This window comes from Gorilla gorilla, chromosome 3 (genome assembly GCF_029281585.2).
Source record: "Gorilla gorilla gorilla isolate KB3781 chromosome 3, NHGRI_mGorGor1-v2.1_pri, whole genome shotgun sequence".
Lineage (NCBI taxonomy): Eukaryota > Metazoa > Chordata > Mammalia > Primates > Hominidae > Gorilla > Gorilla gorilla.
In genome coordinates this window covers 25,049,959-25,065,731 of record NC_073227.2, presented here as the reverse complement: position 1 = coordinate 25,065,731, position 15,773 = coordinate 25,049,959, and the positions used below count along the sequence as shown (strand labels likewise).

The window sequence follows — 15,773 nt, the reverse complement described above, 5'->3', positions numbered from 1 at the left end:
TGAACAAGTTTTCCCCTCACTTAACACATTCTCCCTGGGTGTCATCTCCCACTCCCCAATACACACACACACACACACACACATACACATTTATGGTTTTAACTATTACCTATATCATTTCTCCTAAGTATCTATCTCCATCTTGAACTCATTTCAGAGTTTCAGACCTGTATGTCCAAACACTTCCTGGAAATTCCCATTTGGATGTTGAACAGGTACTATAGATTCATCAACTCCCAAACCAAACTCACCGTCTTGTTCTTTTCCTATGTCTCATGTTTCAGTGAATGACCCCACCATCCACTTTCTACCCAATCCAGAATTTGATGTGCCCTCTCTCTCCTTAGCTATGCTAGGATCAAGAAGATATTGTTAAAAGGGATTATCATTCTAGGGGTTAGTTCTTGGGGTAATGATATGAAGGAAACGGTTAATTTGGATCACCGTATGGTTACTTTTTAATTCTTAGATTGTTCAAATTTCTGCAATGTGGGAAACCTGACATCCTTGTGTTCTCCTCTGTTCTCAGGAAAGGGAGGAAATAAGCTTATGTAAATTAAATATCTATCTACTGGGTGCCAAGACTTTCAGGAGCTTTTCCATACATAAATTTACTTAATCTTCTGAATATTTCTATAATGTAGATATAACCATCAAACTTTTTTTTGCTTGCAAGGGAAATTGAGCCTCAGCTAAGCTCAATGGCTTGTTCAAGGAGGTTCAGCTAATAGGTGGTGGGGCTAGAATTTGTCCAGGCCCTATCCAAAGCCTGGGATCTTTCCCTTATTCCAGGCTTTCTCTGGCTAGATGTGTCCATGTGGAAGGAAACTGGCAGTTCTTTGGCGGCTCCCATAACAGACTCACAGAAAGCGCCGCCGACTTTCTCCTTACACAAGAGCTCCAGAGGCCCTCTTTCTAATGCTGCCTTCATAGTCTCCCAAAGCCAGCATTCACCTCCCCTCCAAAGATGTATATAGCATATCACCTCTTTGATATACCTGAATGCATAGATGCAAAGTTTATTAATATATGTTGGAGTTTTGAAGATGAAAGTGCTTCACCTTCCTGGGGATTGTTAAAAGTATGCCTACTTTTCACAGTTTTGTTTTTAAATCACTCACCAGTATGCAAAAGCCTACCAGATGACTAGCATGTGTGCTGGAAGAGATGAAATGTAAGAGGGACCAGGTGTAAGGCTAAGAGCTGGTGTCTGCCTTCAAGGTGCTGACCCTCCAGAAGTGGAGAGAACCCTCCACCCAGGGAATGGCCAGAGAGTGATAAGAGGGAATTAAGAGCAAATGCTCATGTGTTCTTGATAGCTATTTTTTCAATAGCTACACTTCAAAGAATGTGTTATTTTTTGACAAACAGGAAACAGTCATGCCATGAAGTGTCACTGTATTAAATGGCTCCCAAAGAGTTAATACATCAGTTGGACCAGAGGGATTTGAAGGAGGCAGCACAACTCTCTAAGAAGGCTCCTCAGTGAGCCACCAGGCCCTTTAGACATTGCCTTTGGGTTCTTGCTGCATGGAATGTGGTCATGATAAAGTGTAACTGACATTCATTCTATCGGTATTAATTAAACAATTGCTTGATGCCAGGCATTTTGAATGAAACAATGGACAAGATGAACAAGATCCTTTTCTCCTTGATCTTGCATTAGAAGAAATCGATTTTTAAAAGAAAAAGAAATATGATAGTACGAAGCAAAAGAGGAAGATGAAAGACGGTATGTTTGGGGCTACTTTAGTTGGGGTGGTCACAGAAGTCCTCCTAGGGGAAGTGATATTTAAACAAAGACACTTTTGAGAAGAAGGCAGCCCTGTGAGCATCTTGGGAGAGAACTAACAGGCAGGAGCCAATGGCAAGTACAGCAAAAGAAAGACAGAGGGAAAAAAATGAATATGGATGAAGCAAATGGCCTGGGATTAAATTGAAGGCATAGTGGGGGCCAGATTTTTTGGTCTTTGTAGATCGGGGAAAGGAATTTCAATTTTCAATTTGGGATTTCATTTTAGTGCTTTGAGAAATCTTTGAAGAACTACCAGTAAGGGAGTGGTGTGATTTGATTTAGGCTTTAATCAGATACATCAGTAGATGTAGCTTTCAGGCGGCCATGCAGAGAGTGCATTACTGGAAAGAGTGTGGATGATTGAGGAGGCTCTTTCAGTGGTCAACAGGAGACATGATTCTGACTTGGGCCAGTATGGTGGCCGTGGGGATGGGGAAAAGTGGATGGATTTGAGATGTTGTTTGCTGATATATCAGATATGGCTGACAAAGGAAACAGAAGATTAAAATATTTGTCTTCAGCAAGTATGTGGATATTGCTATTATTTACTGAGATGGGGGTTACCTAGATGGAGTTAAAAGAAAGTATGGGGAGAAGGTTATTTCTTTTGTTTTAGTGTATGACGCTGCAGCTTCTGCTAAAATCCTGTTCAAGCTGAGGAGGGTTAATATGTTCTTAGGCTGCCCACTCCATTGTTGGATGTCTCTGAAGGCCAAATATTCTTCCACATGCTAACTAGACTCTGCCTTCCTGCAACTTCTATTCATGTGTACATTCATGTTTCTCTGGAAACACATGGAATACATCTGCTGTCTTCTTAGAAATGTGTGCCAAATATGTGAATACTCAAGATTTTTGACATTGTTTTAAAACATTAAAATTTCAAATTAGTTTGGGTACAAATGCCATTAATTAGATTATAGTGTATATACGTGGACTTCTCCAAATTGAGCTTTTCATCTGTGTACAGAACCATGTTACATAGCCTTAATTTAGAATGAACAGTAAGCCTTTATTAATGACTTGTTGCCAAGACCCTTTACATAGTTATTTTTTGCTTTTTAAAATTCACTTTGTCCCTACTTTCAATATAATATATACTTACTGTAGAGTGTAAGAAAAACAGACAAGTAGCTGGATTTCAAAAATAAATACCTTTCAGCATTCATCAAAGACCCTGACAGTTAAGTATTTGGCTTATTTTTCTCAGTACTTATTTTTATTTTATTTTTTTCACAAGACTCTATGTATTTTACATTTATATTTGGCTTTTTCATTTGCATTATAGCAGAGATTTAAAAATATTACTTTTAAAAATGTGTTAGGCCGGGCGCGGTGGCTCAAGCCTGTAATCCCAGCACTCTGGGAGGCCGAGGCGGGTGGATCACGAAGTCAGGAAATCGAGACCATCCTGGTTAACACGGTAAAACCCCGTCTCTACTAAAAATACAAAAAATTAGCTGGGCACTGTGGCGGGCGCCTGTAGCCCCAGCTACTCGGGAGGCTGAGGCAGGAGAATGGTGTGAACCCTGGAGGCGGAGCTTGCAATGAGCCGAGATCCGCCACTGCAGTGCAGCCTGGGCGACAGAGCGAGACTCCGTCTCAAAAAAAAAAAAAAAAAACATGTGTTAAAGAACCTTTACCAATGATTGCCAAGTATTTCTTTCATTTAATAAGATGATAAGTTATTGCAAGAGGTTTAGGTGTTTCTAACGATTGTTATTTTTTACCACTATGGTAAACATCTTTGATGTAAGAATTTTTTCAAAATTTGGGTAACATCCTTAAGGAGGAGGTGTCACAAAATAAGAGTTTGGACATTTCCTAAAATCTTCCTATAGAATGTTAACACTGAGTTTCCAACAGTATTGAGTAATTGACCTTTCCATTAGTATGGATATAAGTGACCCTCTGACCACATTCTGGTCCCTGTTAAATGGTATCATGAAAAAAAATATTATGCTGACTTGATAGTCAAAAATTATTTGGTGTTGATAGTCTCATTTGTATTTTGTGGCTTACTAGTGAGGATAAATATTTTTCTACATGTTATTACAGCATATAGAAATGTTTTTATCTTGCCATAAAAACAATTACGGGAGATTTTTCGTTAATTGGGGGTCCAACTAACTAGAACCTCAACTATTCAAATTTTGGGGTGAGAGTCAAATTGAAAAGAGAATGAAATGACACATACTGAGAAAGGAGAGAAATTAAAATAGAGTGGAGTCTTCTCCAGCTCTCAGTATAAAACTCATCAAGGCAAAACTGTTTTATTTAGACATCTGGGAAATGTACTTTGACAAACATCCGCTTGATGACTGTCAGTGTCATAAAGAGACTTTGATATCAAAAATCCACAGAAATTGTTGAAATAAATTATATATTTTTGTGACAAAGCACTCTTTGCCTGCTCATTTGCATTGTCCATGTGATTTGGCTTTGGCATCTTAATACAAAGGAGAGCCCCATTTTCATGTAAATGACATGATAGAATTAATGGAGAGCTCTAGGGAGTCTACAAACTGCAAATGTGGCATCTCCCCTACCTGCTTTTAGCAATGCTTACGCGTAGTTGCTTCTCAGTATTTTTAACATATAAATGTTTCCAAAATTTACATATTCAGTGTTTTTATAGCTCTAGAAATACTCTTTCAAACTACTACAGAAGGTAACAAAACATCCTTCAAAAGTCTGATTTCCATGCATTTAGGCCATAAAAAATATATAGATAGAATTTTTAGACTCACTTCCAGTAAGTTAAAATGCAACTTGTTCTGCTAAAGAGGTTGATCTTTTGCTTACCAACAGCACCAGGGGTAGACAAGATAGAATGTACTTTGCTTTCTATTTTTAAAACCTGGATTCACTGGGCTATTTGGTATTTGAAATTATTAAAGCTTAGTTAGCCATCTTGATAGGTTTACATGTTACAGCTGAGGCTTCTTATCTGTTAAACCAAGTGTATTAGACAGTGTAAAAACATGTTAAGAATGGGCGGAGGTCTTGGAGAGTGCATTGCATAGAGAAAGTCTGAGAGTTGAGATCAGACGAACCAGACCTTATAATCCAGCCTTGCTACTTATTAACTTGGCTTTTTTTTTTTTTTGAGACAGAGTCTTGCTCTGTCGCCCAGGCTGGAGTGCAGTGGCGCGATCTCAGCTCACTGCAAGCTCTGCCTCCCGGGTTCACCCCATCCCATCCTCCTGCCTCAGCCTCCTGAGTAGCTGGGACTACAGGCGCATGCTGCCACGCCTGGCTAATTTTTTGTATTTTTGGTAGAGATGGGGTTTCTCCATGTTGGCCAGGCTGGTCTTGAACTCCTGACCTCAGGTGATCCACCCACCTCAGCCTCCCAAACTGCTGGGATTACAGGCAGGAGCCACCGCGCCCAGGCTTATCAGCTCATTTCTTTTGGGCAAACTATTTGACTTCTCTTGCACTGTTTCCTAATTAATATCCCCATAAATTAGGACTAGTAGTACTTGAAAATTAAGGGGTTGAATGAGATAGTACACATAAACCAGCTAGTAGAGGACCTACCCATGGTAGGTATTTCATAAGTCCTATGCGATTAGTATTGCTTCTGGTCTTATTCCTGTCACTGTTGCTGTCATAGGATGTTGCTGCAAGAAACAGTAGATGTTGGGATAATAGGTAATCATGTATTTTGTAGTAGCCCATATGATAAATAGTATTAGCAACCATAACAAACATTTATGGAACACTTAACATGTGTCAGGTCTTTGTGCCTGCCGTAGGAAGGCAAGAGAGAAAAGTAAGCTTTGCCTATTGCCATCTGGGTTTCTTTGATAGAAAAAGCTGTTACTGAGAGAGCTAAAACACCCACCAGTGCTCAAAGGAAACAGGGGCGGCCATGGGATAGTCACAGAAAGAGCTGAGAGGAGATCTCGATGACATGCATTGCAGTTGTGACTGTAGTCACCAAAACGGATCTTTAATAAGGAGGCTTAATGTATAAATTTGGGAGCAGGGGATCTGCTTACACTCTTGCATTCCACTTCTCCCCTGGAAAGCCCTCTAGAGCTTCAGGGACCACAGAACAAAGGCCACTGACCTTGTGCAGCCTCCACCTGCTAGCTTTAGTACAGTGAAATTGAGACCCCACATCTCTAATCTGGGACTGGGCTGAAACATGCACAGCATGAGTCTAAGCTGTTGACTCTTAAAGAGCCAGAGTGAACTTTCCCCCAGTGGGCGGTAGATTCCGCTGCATCTGCTTATGGATGTTTACTCTTGACCTACCATTAGCAGAGACGTGACATGATGTAGTTTTCCCTCTTGTACCTTTTAACCACAGACCACAATCCATTTGCTCTGAACGTTTAATACAGTATCAAGCCTGAAATCAAATGAGTGCAGGTGGAAGAAAACATTAGGTGGTTTAGGTCAGGGAAAAGCAATGTTTTCAGGGCTTCTGCAAAATGTGCTAATGTTGTGAGGAAAATCAACAATAAGATCAGGGAAGTAGCACTCGAAACCAATGTCTTAAAAAGTCATGGACAAAAAAACAAAAACAAAACAAACAAAACAAGATGAGAGAAGACATGGGGATTGTTCTTGTAAATGCAGAGTCAATCAATTTGATTTCTTAACATTAAAACACTTTGTGCTTTAAGGATGTATCCCAGTTACCCCATCAAAAAGCAGAATTAGAAAAAAAGTCTTAAGAGAAAAATAACAGACAAATCCTTAATATCTTTACCATAAAAAGGGACATGAGAGAGCCCCAAGTGTTCTTGTGAAATAAAGTTTAGAAGTTCCTTTTCCAGATGTGGAACTGCAGAAATGTAAATAAAGCTTTAGTAAAGGGAGGTCATTGGCCAAGGAATTTGAAATGAGGCACCCAGGGAAGTGGGAGGAGAAGTGAGGTATTTAGTTTTTACTTCTACAGCTGTTGCTTGGTGACTCACCATTGATGGATCCTTTTTTTTTTTTTTTTTTTTTTTTTGGAGATAGAGTGTGTCTCTGTCTCCCAGGCTAGAGTGCAGTGGCTGGGCCTCAGGCCTTCACCTTCTAGGCTTACGCGATTCTCCCACCTTAGACTCCCAAGTAGCTGAGACTATAGGAGTGTGCCACCACGCCCAGCTAATTTTTTTTTTTTTTATTTTTTGTAGAGATGGGGTCTTGCTATGTTGCCCAGACTGGTCTCAAACTGCTGGGCTCAACCCGTCCTCCCATTTTAGGCTCCCAAAGTGTTGGGATTACCAGTGTCAGCTACCACACCTGGCTGATTGATCTTAATAGGGAAAGCAAACTCCTTAGATTTTAAAGAAATACAAATTTGCTGGGCGCGGTAGCTCACACCTGTAATCCCAGCACTTTGGGAGGCTGAGGCAGGTGGATCACCTGAGGTCAGGAGTTCGAGGCTGGCCAACATGGTGAAACCCTGTCTCTACTAAACATACAAAAAATTAGCCGGGCGTGGTGGCACATATCTGTAATCCCAGCTACTTGGGAGGCTGAGGCAGGAGAATAGCTTGAACCTGGGAGGTGGAGGTTGCAGTGAGCCAAGGTCATGCCATTGCACCCCAGCCTGGGGAACAGAGCGAGACTATCTCAGAAAACAAAAACAAAAAAAAAGAAATACAAATTTATAAAATAGCATTTTTTTTAAATGGCACTCTGTTTTTATGCTGTTTGATAATGCCATTAATAATGTATAGATTTAAAATATCTCATATTTTAGAACTTGGTGATGAACTATGTATACACTTGCATTCAATATTTAACATTTAAGAATCTGTTGAAGTGGTTCATTCATTCATTCACTCATTCACTCATTTACAACTGTTTGTTGTCAGACCTGGCTCTAGTCTTTGGAGACTGAACAGTGAAGAAAATGACATGCTTCTTCCCCTTAAGAAGCATACACAGAGAAAATGCCTTCTTAGGAAATAATCCAGTATGCGGGAAACGCTAACTTTCCAAAGACATGTATTATAATGTTATTTTTAACACTAAAATTGAAAATAATCTTACTGTTTAAAAACTAAGGAAATGATTACTTATAATAAATTCACTGGATATAGACATTGAACAAGGTGTTTGTAAGAAAAGTGTTTATGCTGTATTAAGTAAACACCACAGAGTACAGATTTGTATATACTGAATGATTGCAATTAGGCTGACAAAAGGAAATGAAAAAGTACAAAAAAAATGGCTGCGTGGTAAGACTTTCTTTTTTCTGTTGGCAATATTGCTCTTTGCAATATTTTCTTTTTGTTTAAGTAAAATAATAACAGTGTCCTCTTTCATAAACTTACTTTGTGTTAGGCTTTATGAGCTTAATATACATTTACTCATTTAATCCTCACAGTAGCCCTATATCACAAGTTAGGAAAATGGGGCAATGAGGGTTGTAGAATTGGATTCAAACCCAGAAATACCAGTTCCAGAACCTGACCTCTTAACTACTACGCAAATCGCTCCTTTGGAGAGAAAAATTGTTCCAGCTTTAAAAATGTGAATGCAAACGCCGGTCTCCAGAGCTCAAGCTCTTATGCCTTGTTGGTAAGATAGAGATCTTAACAATATCCACTCCTCAAAGGCTGCTATGGAATGAAGCACATGTGATGATGCTTGTGAAAGTGTTTTGTAAATTTTAAATTTCCATTCAAAGATCACTCATGGGGTATATTCAAAACATCTGAGTGCCTTAATAAATGTGTATATTAAATAATTTAAAGCACATTTTTGTTGAAGTATTCACAGGTAAATTAGCTAGTTTATATATTTTAAATAACTGTTTAGAACATGGATTTTTTTTTAATTTACAGAAAATATACTGAATAAGGTTTATTTTGTAAATTAGTTTCTTCTGCTAGGTTGACTTCCCTTTGCTCTTTCTCCATTTCTCTCTCTGACATTCTCAGTCCCACCATTGTATGATTTTTCTTGACTTTCTCCTTTCGTTGAACAAGCCTCTTCAAGGTCAGGAAACCACTATAATTTGCACTTTTGAGGTATTTAGCAGCCAAAGGTTTAAATTCCCAACCAGCAATTGGGAGTCCGGGCTTGGGTTGCTTTATTATGCTTTATAGCTGTTGACTCTGAGTAAAAAATAGTGTGTGGAGTAGAATTACAAAGGTGACTCTTAAAAGCATGTTTAAGGATGATAACTTTAAAATGTGCTCATCAAAGCCATGAAAATAGATGAGTTCCCCAAGAGGTACCCAGCAATACACCTTTATAGACTTCTAGAATGAATATATAAATTCCATGAGGGTCTTGATGGCCTCTTGAAGAAACTGGGGAGGAGCTTTGTGTTCTAAGAGTTTACAGTGTGTTAGGTTGCATCATATGCATTTGACATTTAATTTGAAAGTGGTCTGTTTAAAATGTCATCTGTTTTTCATCTGTAGGGGCCTACTTGAAAATGGTAGGTTGGACTCTGTGACCTCCTGGTGTCCTCCCAACTCTAAAGTATTGTAGTTGTTCGATTCCAAGGTAAATGTAAAATTTATTTTCCAGCACAACAACTGATATTTGTGTATGGCTTATAGTTTACAAAACATTTTGCACACACTCCATCCTATCTCAAAGAAGGAGAAAAGGGGGAAGAAGCCCTTGATAAATCTACATTAGAAAAAAAGGCACAATGTGTCTGCTATTTTTCTGCGGGTTGGTTGCCTTCGAGATGAAAAGTAATGTTCTCATTTGAAGGCAACTGTGAGAATTAGAATCTTATTCACATGTGATGTCTTCTAAAGGATTATCAAACACCTGTTTACTAGGTGCACATATAATATATAATGCCATTCAAAAAGTTGTTTTACCAGGTGGGAAATATTGAATAAACCATGTCATAATCTAATTTAAATATTTGGTTCATCCGTTTCAGATATGCAAGAGAAAATATTGATTGTTCTGGGATATTGTGAATCCACTCACATTTTCTATGTGCTAAAATAGACCTTAGTATACGGGCTATGTTACCTATGCTTTTCCTGGAAATTCAGGTCTGTTCAGAAATGTCAAGGCTAGCTATGGTTATGCCTGCCCTGAATTTTAAAAAATGTAATAACTGAATCTTTTTCTACAGGGGTAAGAAAAAAAAATGGTATTCTATAATTTTCCTTAGGGACTTGGATAGATAAGTCCGGGCATATGTGGTGTACCCAATCAAAACACAATTTCACAGGTTATGAGTTTGCATGAGATGCGGTCTATCTCATGAAACTTGGGTTTGAATGTGCATGCAGAGACGGGGGAAACACCGCTGCAACCAAGCAAATCCTCTTTGATGTTCCTAATCGAGTCTATGTTACTGGCGGCAATTCTTTCCTTGCAGGGTCTCCTCTAGGTTGGACCAGGCAGCCATGAGCCAGGAATGAGGCATCACCCCTGTTATTGCAGGCAGAGAAAGAGATGTCTCTGATCATTCTTGGACGAAAGACTGAGCAATATATCATATTGAGAGTTATAGTTTTCTGGACACTGTGTGTTATGCATACTGCATCAAGTGCTATAATACATTTGACAGTCTTTGTGAGTTGAGCATCTTTGAGACTGAGAGATGCAAAATAAGTCGTCCAAGGTCACAACTTGTTGACAAGGGACTGAGCCAGAATTTAAGCCCAAGTCTATTGGACCTTAGAGTTCACAGCTAACCACTGAGCTGTCCTGTCACTCAAATGATCCCAAACGACTTCTGTACTGTAGATAAGCTACTAAAGCCACATAGTGGATATGGCCTTCCCTCTTTCACCTTTTCCTCTTCCCACTGCTGACTTTCTGTGAGTTTTCCTCTATCATGGCTTCTTGAATAAATGGCCAGTGGCTGGAAAAGAGAACATGGAAATTATTGATGTGTATTTGTGATTAGGTTCATTGATAAAAGATTGTAAGATATATATGTATCTTTTTACATAGTTGTGATAGTAGCACATGCATACATTTATATTACTATTTGTCACTCAAAGTCATTTTCATCTGAACTTCTCTGAACATGAGTGTCAAGTATATCACTGGTGCTGACTGCTGCGCTCAGTGCCTGAGTTTGCCATTTTTGTCTGATAAATCTATCAGAGTTGATAGTTGAGCAAGTTACTCAACTTCTTAGGTCCTTAGCTCTTTGTCTGTGAAGTGATTATATTTCCTTCCTGATAGGATTGTTGGGAAAGTTAAAACAAGTGATTATAAAGTGAGGAGGGCTATAGACATAGTATGTATTTACTACTAGCATGCAAAGGATTTAGAAGATCTTTAGGCTGTTTTCAGCCAAAAAGACTTAGTGCACTTCATGAAAATGTTGGCCACTTTAGGTAGGCCCAAAATGCGCATGTGTGTGTGTATGTGTGTGTGTACATATTATTCATAGACCTGTTTATAAAGACTTGGATTCAGACTCAGAGCAGTTTCCTCATCTACAAATCAAAGGCTATAATTTCCTCATAGCTTATATAAGAACATGGATATGAAGCTCATGGCACAGTGCCTGACATGTTGGTATCTCTAAATAATAGTATCTTTTTTAGTTTAAGACTTCCTACATGGAACACAGGCTGGGGTAGCTTCATATCACTGTTCTACCATTAATTAGCTGCCCATCCCTACTTAGCTTGGGCAAATTCCTTAACTCTTGACAGATTACTTAACTTGGGAAAATTACTTTTTGAGCCTCAGTTTGCTCACGTAGAATGAGGATCATCACCACCAAACTGGGTGTTATAGTCTGGGTTTGTATCCTCCAAATCTCAAGTTGAAATTTGCTCCCCAGTGTTGGAGGTGAGGCCTAATGGAAGGTGTTTGAGCCATGGAGGTGGATCCCTCATGAAGAGATTAATGGAGAGTTTGTGAATTATCACTCTGTTAGTTCCCACAAGAGCTGGTTGTTGAAAAAGCCTGGCATGTCCTACTCCTTGCTCTTGCTTCCTCTCTTACCAAGTGATCTCTGCACACATTGGCTCCCCTTGCCTTCTGCCATGAATGGAAGCAGCCTGAGGTTTTCGCCAGATGTCCAATCTTCTAGCCAGCAGAATTATGAGCCAAGTAAACCTTTTTCTTTGTAAATAACTCAGTCTCAGATATTCTTTTATAGCAGCACTAAATGAACTACTATGCTTGCTCATGGTTTTGCTTAAATATAAGCTTGTATATTGTCTAGAATACAAAGAATAAAAAATAGTTTCATTCCCCTCTCCTTTCTTTGTCTTTCACTGTTGGTGCAGCATTTTCGCAGTCCTGCTTCTGCAGAATATGCTTGGGGAAGCTGGTCTGCTCTTTTGTGAGGCTTTCTCACTAACATAGAGCAACATTTTAATTTCTCATTAATCCTAGGGAAGGAAGCTTAAAAAACAAAGGCAAATGAAGTCTCTTGAAGTTAAGTCACTGATATGACTATGTCTATTGTTCATTTTAGAGTAAGTTCTTCCAAAATGCATGGAACTAGGCTTTTTGCTTTTTATTCTTTGCTCAGTGCATGGAAGGCTGAATCATTTATTAGTATTAATGGATAACAGATTAATGTCCTTTTCCTCACACTGGAAGTTGCCTGCTCTGCCAGGCAGAGAAATGGTTGAGCCAAGTTTGTGACCTCAGTGTGTGCTGGGAGCTCCAAAGCAAGATACTTCTTCCAATGTGTTCTCCAGAGAGTGACAGTACACTCTGGGTGTCCTTTTTTAAGTACATGACAAGAAGAAGCATGCTAACATCCCAATAGCACTTCCTAAATCTTGGCCCAAAACTCTTAGCTGTAGGTTTCACAGACATGTATTTGTGTCTTTAAAGGCCAAGAGGGAGCCACAAGTGAGCTTGTGAATAAAGTTTAAAAGTCGCCTTTCCAGATGTGGAGCCACAGAAATGTCAACACAACTATGGTGAAAGGTGCCCTCATAGTCACATGCCGAGGGATTTGAGGTAGCAAGCCTGGAAGAATGAAAGGCAGATTAGTTTGAGTCTCCGCATCTGTTGCTTGCTGATCTCCATTTTTAATTTCTCCTAATTAGGGAGAAGGTCAGCCTCTCCTAGCGTAGGACCTGGAATGTGCCTTTCGATGAAAAGTTTAGCTCATATATTTCCATGTCAGAAAAACTCCATGTTGTGGAAAAACTCATGGCTCAAGAAGATGCCTAAATATCCTTGCTGTTCATACAAACAGGGCTCTGATTTTCTTTAAATGCAAATCAAGTCAAGCTTTCATGACTGCCAAAAGCCTTATTTTGCACCTTCTCTGTATTCAAACTGTGTGAGATGCCATGAAAATATAAACCCTAGTCCCTGCCTTCAGCAATACCACAATCTCATGTACAAGTTTTATACTTTTTACAGAATTCAGTGAATGTGCATCAGGTGCCTTCCATGTGTGAGCTAGCATGCTAAGTGCTGTAAAGTTCAAACCTAAATGATACTTTCCTGCCTAATATATCATACCAAAGTTTAGTGCTTGAAACAACCACCATTTTATTTATTTGTAGTACTGTGCATTAGTAAATTTGACTGCACTGAGGTGAGTAGCCCTTCTGTCAGTCTCAGTCTCAGTCTCACCTGGGATCACACATACAACTTGGCAACCTGGGCTGGGTGATTGAACGTGGCCTTATGCACATGTTTGGCAGTTAGTGTTGGGTGTTGGTTGGGCCATGTGTCTCTGACAGGTTAGCCCAGGCTTTTTCATGCAGAGCCAGAAAGCAATCCTAGTGTGCAAGTGACTTCTAAGTCTCTATTTTCATCCTGTTTTCTAACATTCAATAGACTCTGAACATTCAATAGAGCAAGTTATGTAGCCAGGCCCAGAGTCAACATGGGAAGAGACTATGCCAAGGTATGAATATAGGAGGCAGGATTCTTTGGTGACCATCACTGTAACAACCACTGACCCTGACCTAAATAATAAGTTATTATTTTATTTATTTAGTCTCTAATACGTGTCTGGTATGGAAGTTGATGCTTCACATATGCTATTTCATTAAATATATATGGTAGTTCTCCAAGGTAGATGTTATTATTCCAGATATTCTGAAGTTAGTTAAGTTGCCTAAGGTCATACAGAGAGTAAACAGTCATGTCAGAATATGTCCATGCCAGAAAAATTCTGTGTTGTGAGAAAACTCATGGCTCAAGATCAAAATGTCTAAATATCTTAGCTGCTCATATCAACACTGAACTGAATAATTCCATGAACTGTTTTTCTCTCTACTTTGCATTCAGGGTCTACACAGACCTGGACTAGCAACCATTTTGGGAACAGAAGATGAAGTATGAAATTGTGTCAGGCAGATAATGGTTATGTAGCAGTTCAGTGTGTATAATATGAATGACCATTTAAAATCTCCAGAATTAAATTCTAGAGATTTTAATTAGACCTTCCTACAAAGTGGAAAGCATCTGGGCTTTGGTTATAAAAAGTGCTAAAGTTCAAAACCTGGCAATGCCACTTTTAGTGTGTGATTATTTAAATTTTATGAGCCTCAGTGACCTCATCTTTAAAGCAGAAATACTTTTTTAAGGATTCAATAATTCCATGTGTGTAAAACTCTGAGCACAGCATTGGTAACTAGACAAAATCAATAAATGGTAGGCATGAACGATTTGGAAGGAAAAAATAGCAGAGGTAAAAGGGAGGGTATCTTAGACAAGGGGAGCAATGCTGGAAGGAGGGAAGGCTTTGATAGTAGAGAAGACGTTGGCCTCTGTCTGAGCAGTGAGAGCTGCCAGTTTGCAGCAGAGATCAATAGAAAATAGCAACAGTTAGGCAAGATAAAGCCCAGATTTGGAGAGCTTTGACATCTGGGCATCTAGGTAGAGGAGGTACATTTGCCCAGTTGGAAAATGGAAACCTATGGACTTCCTGAGCACCTGGGAGTAACTAAGATGTTCATATGATTTCAAATCCGGCCATCCTCAGAACCCAGTTTGTTCTCCCATTATCCAAGTTTATCCTCCCAGCCAAACTTTTAATCAGTGCAGATGAAGTTCTAGATTTTAGTCGCACAAGCTCAATAATTTGAGATTCTTCAAATGTTGAGGATGAGGCCAATAGTGGAATGGAAAGCCACCTCTCTCTTGTTTGTGAATGACCAACCTTTGGTTCACACCATGGATACACTTATACATACAGTCATTATCTTTGGAAAATGAATGTTCTTTTCTATTGATTGAATCTTACAGTGAAGTAATGGACAGACAGTGATGTGTTAAAGCCAACCAGTTTGTGCATTTCTATTGTGTTGCTAGCTTAAAATCATCCTTACTGGCAGTATTTACACCAAAGAAATTAGCAAATACTACAAGTCAGGACCTTGTACCCCACCATTCCTGAATGTTCTGTTGTTAAACATTTACCAGCACATCACTAGAGCTCAGATAATATAAATGTGAAGTTGAGCTCTATCTGGTAGAGCTGGAAGGAGAGTTCCCACCTCGGAAAAATGAGTGTTTCTTTTGAGTTACCTCAAAACAAAACATCACACCTATCAAATGGCTAAAATTGTAGAGACTGACAACAGCAAATATTGCTGAGGATATAGAGCAATTAGGACTCTCATTAATTGGTGATGAGAATATAAAATAGTAAAACCACTTTTAAAACTCTTTGCCTGTTCCTTGTAAAGTAAAACTTACACCTATCCCAATGACCTAGCAATTCGAATTTAATTACCTAGGGGAAATTAAAACTTATATCTACAGGAACACTTATACAAAAATATTTATAACAGCCTTAAAAAATAGTCAGAAACCATGGCAGGGAAATGGATGAACAATTTGGATCTGTACATACAATGACACACCACTCAGCAATAAAAAGGAATGAATGACTGATGCATGCAACACCATAGAAGACTTTCAAAAATATTGTTACACAAAAGATGCTCAAAAAGTAAATAGTGATGGTTCCATTTACATGATTTCAAGAACAGGCAAGTCCATCTAATGTATGGTAATTGACCACAACATTGGGCTACCTCTGTCTGGGGTGTGGGGATGGCATTGACTGGCAAGGAGCCTGAGAGAATGT

General features: G+C 39.1%; 1 protein-coding gene across 13 annotated transcripts in view; it reads left to right on the top strand.

Moving 5' to 3' along the window:
• Positions 1 to 15,773, top strand: part of LDB2 (LIM domain binding 2) — a 393,312-nt gene that overhangs the window by 46,784 nt on the left and 330,755 nt on the right. The window lies entirely within an intron of this gene.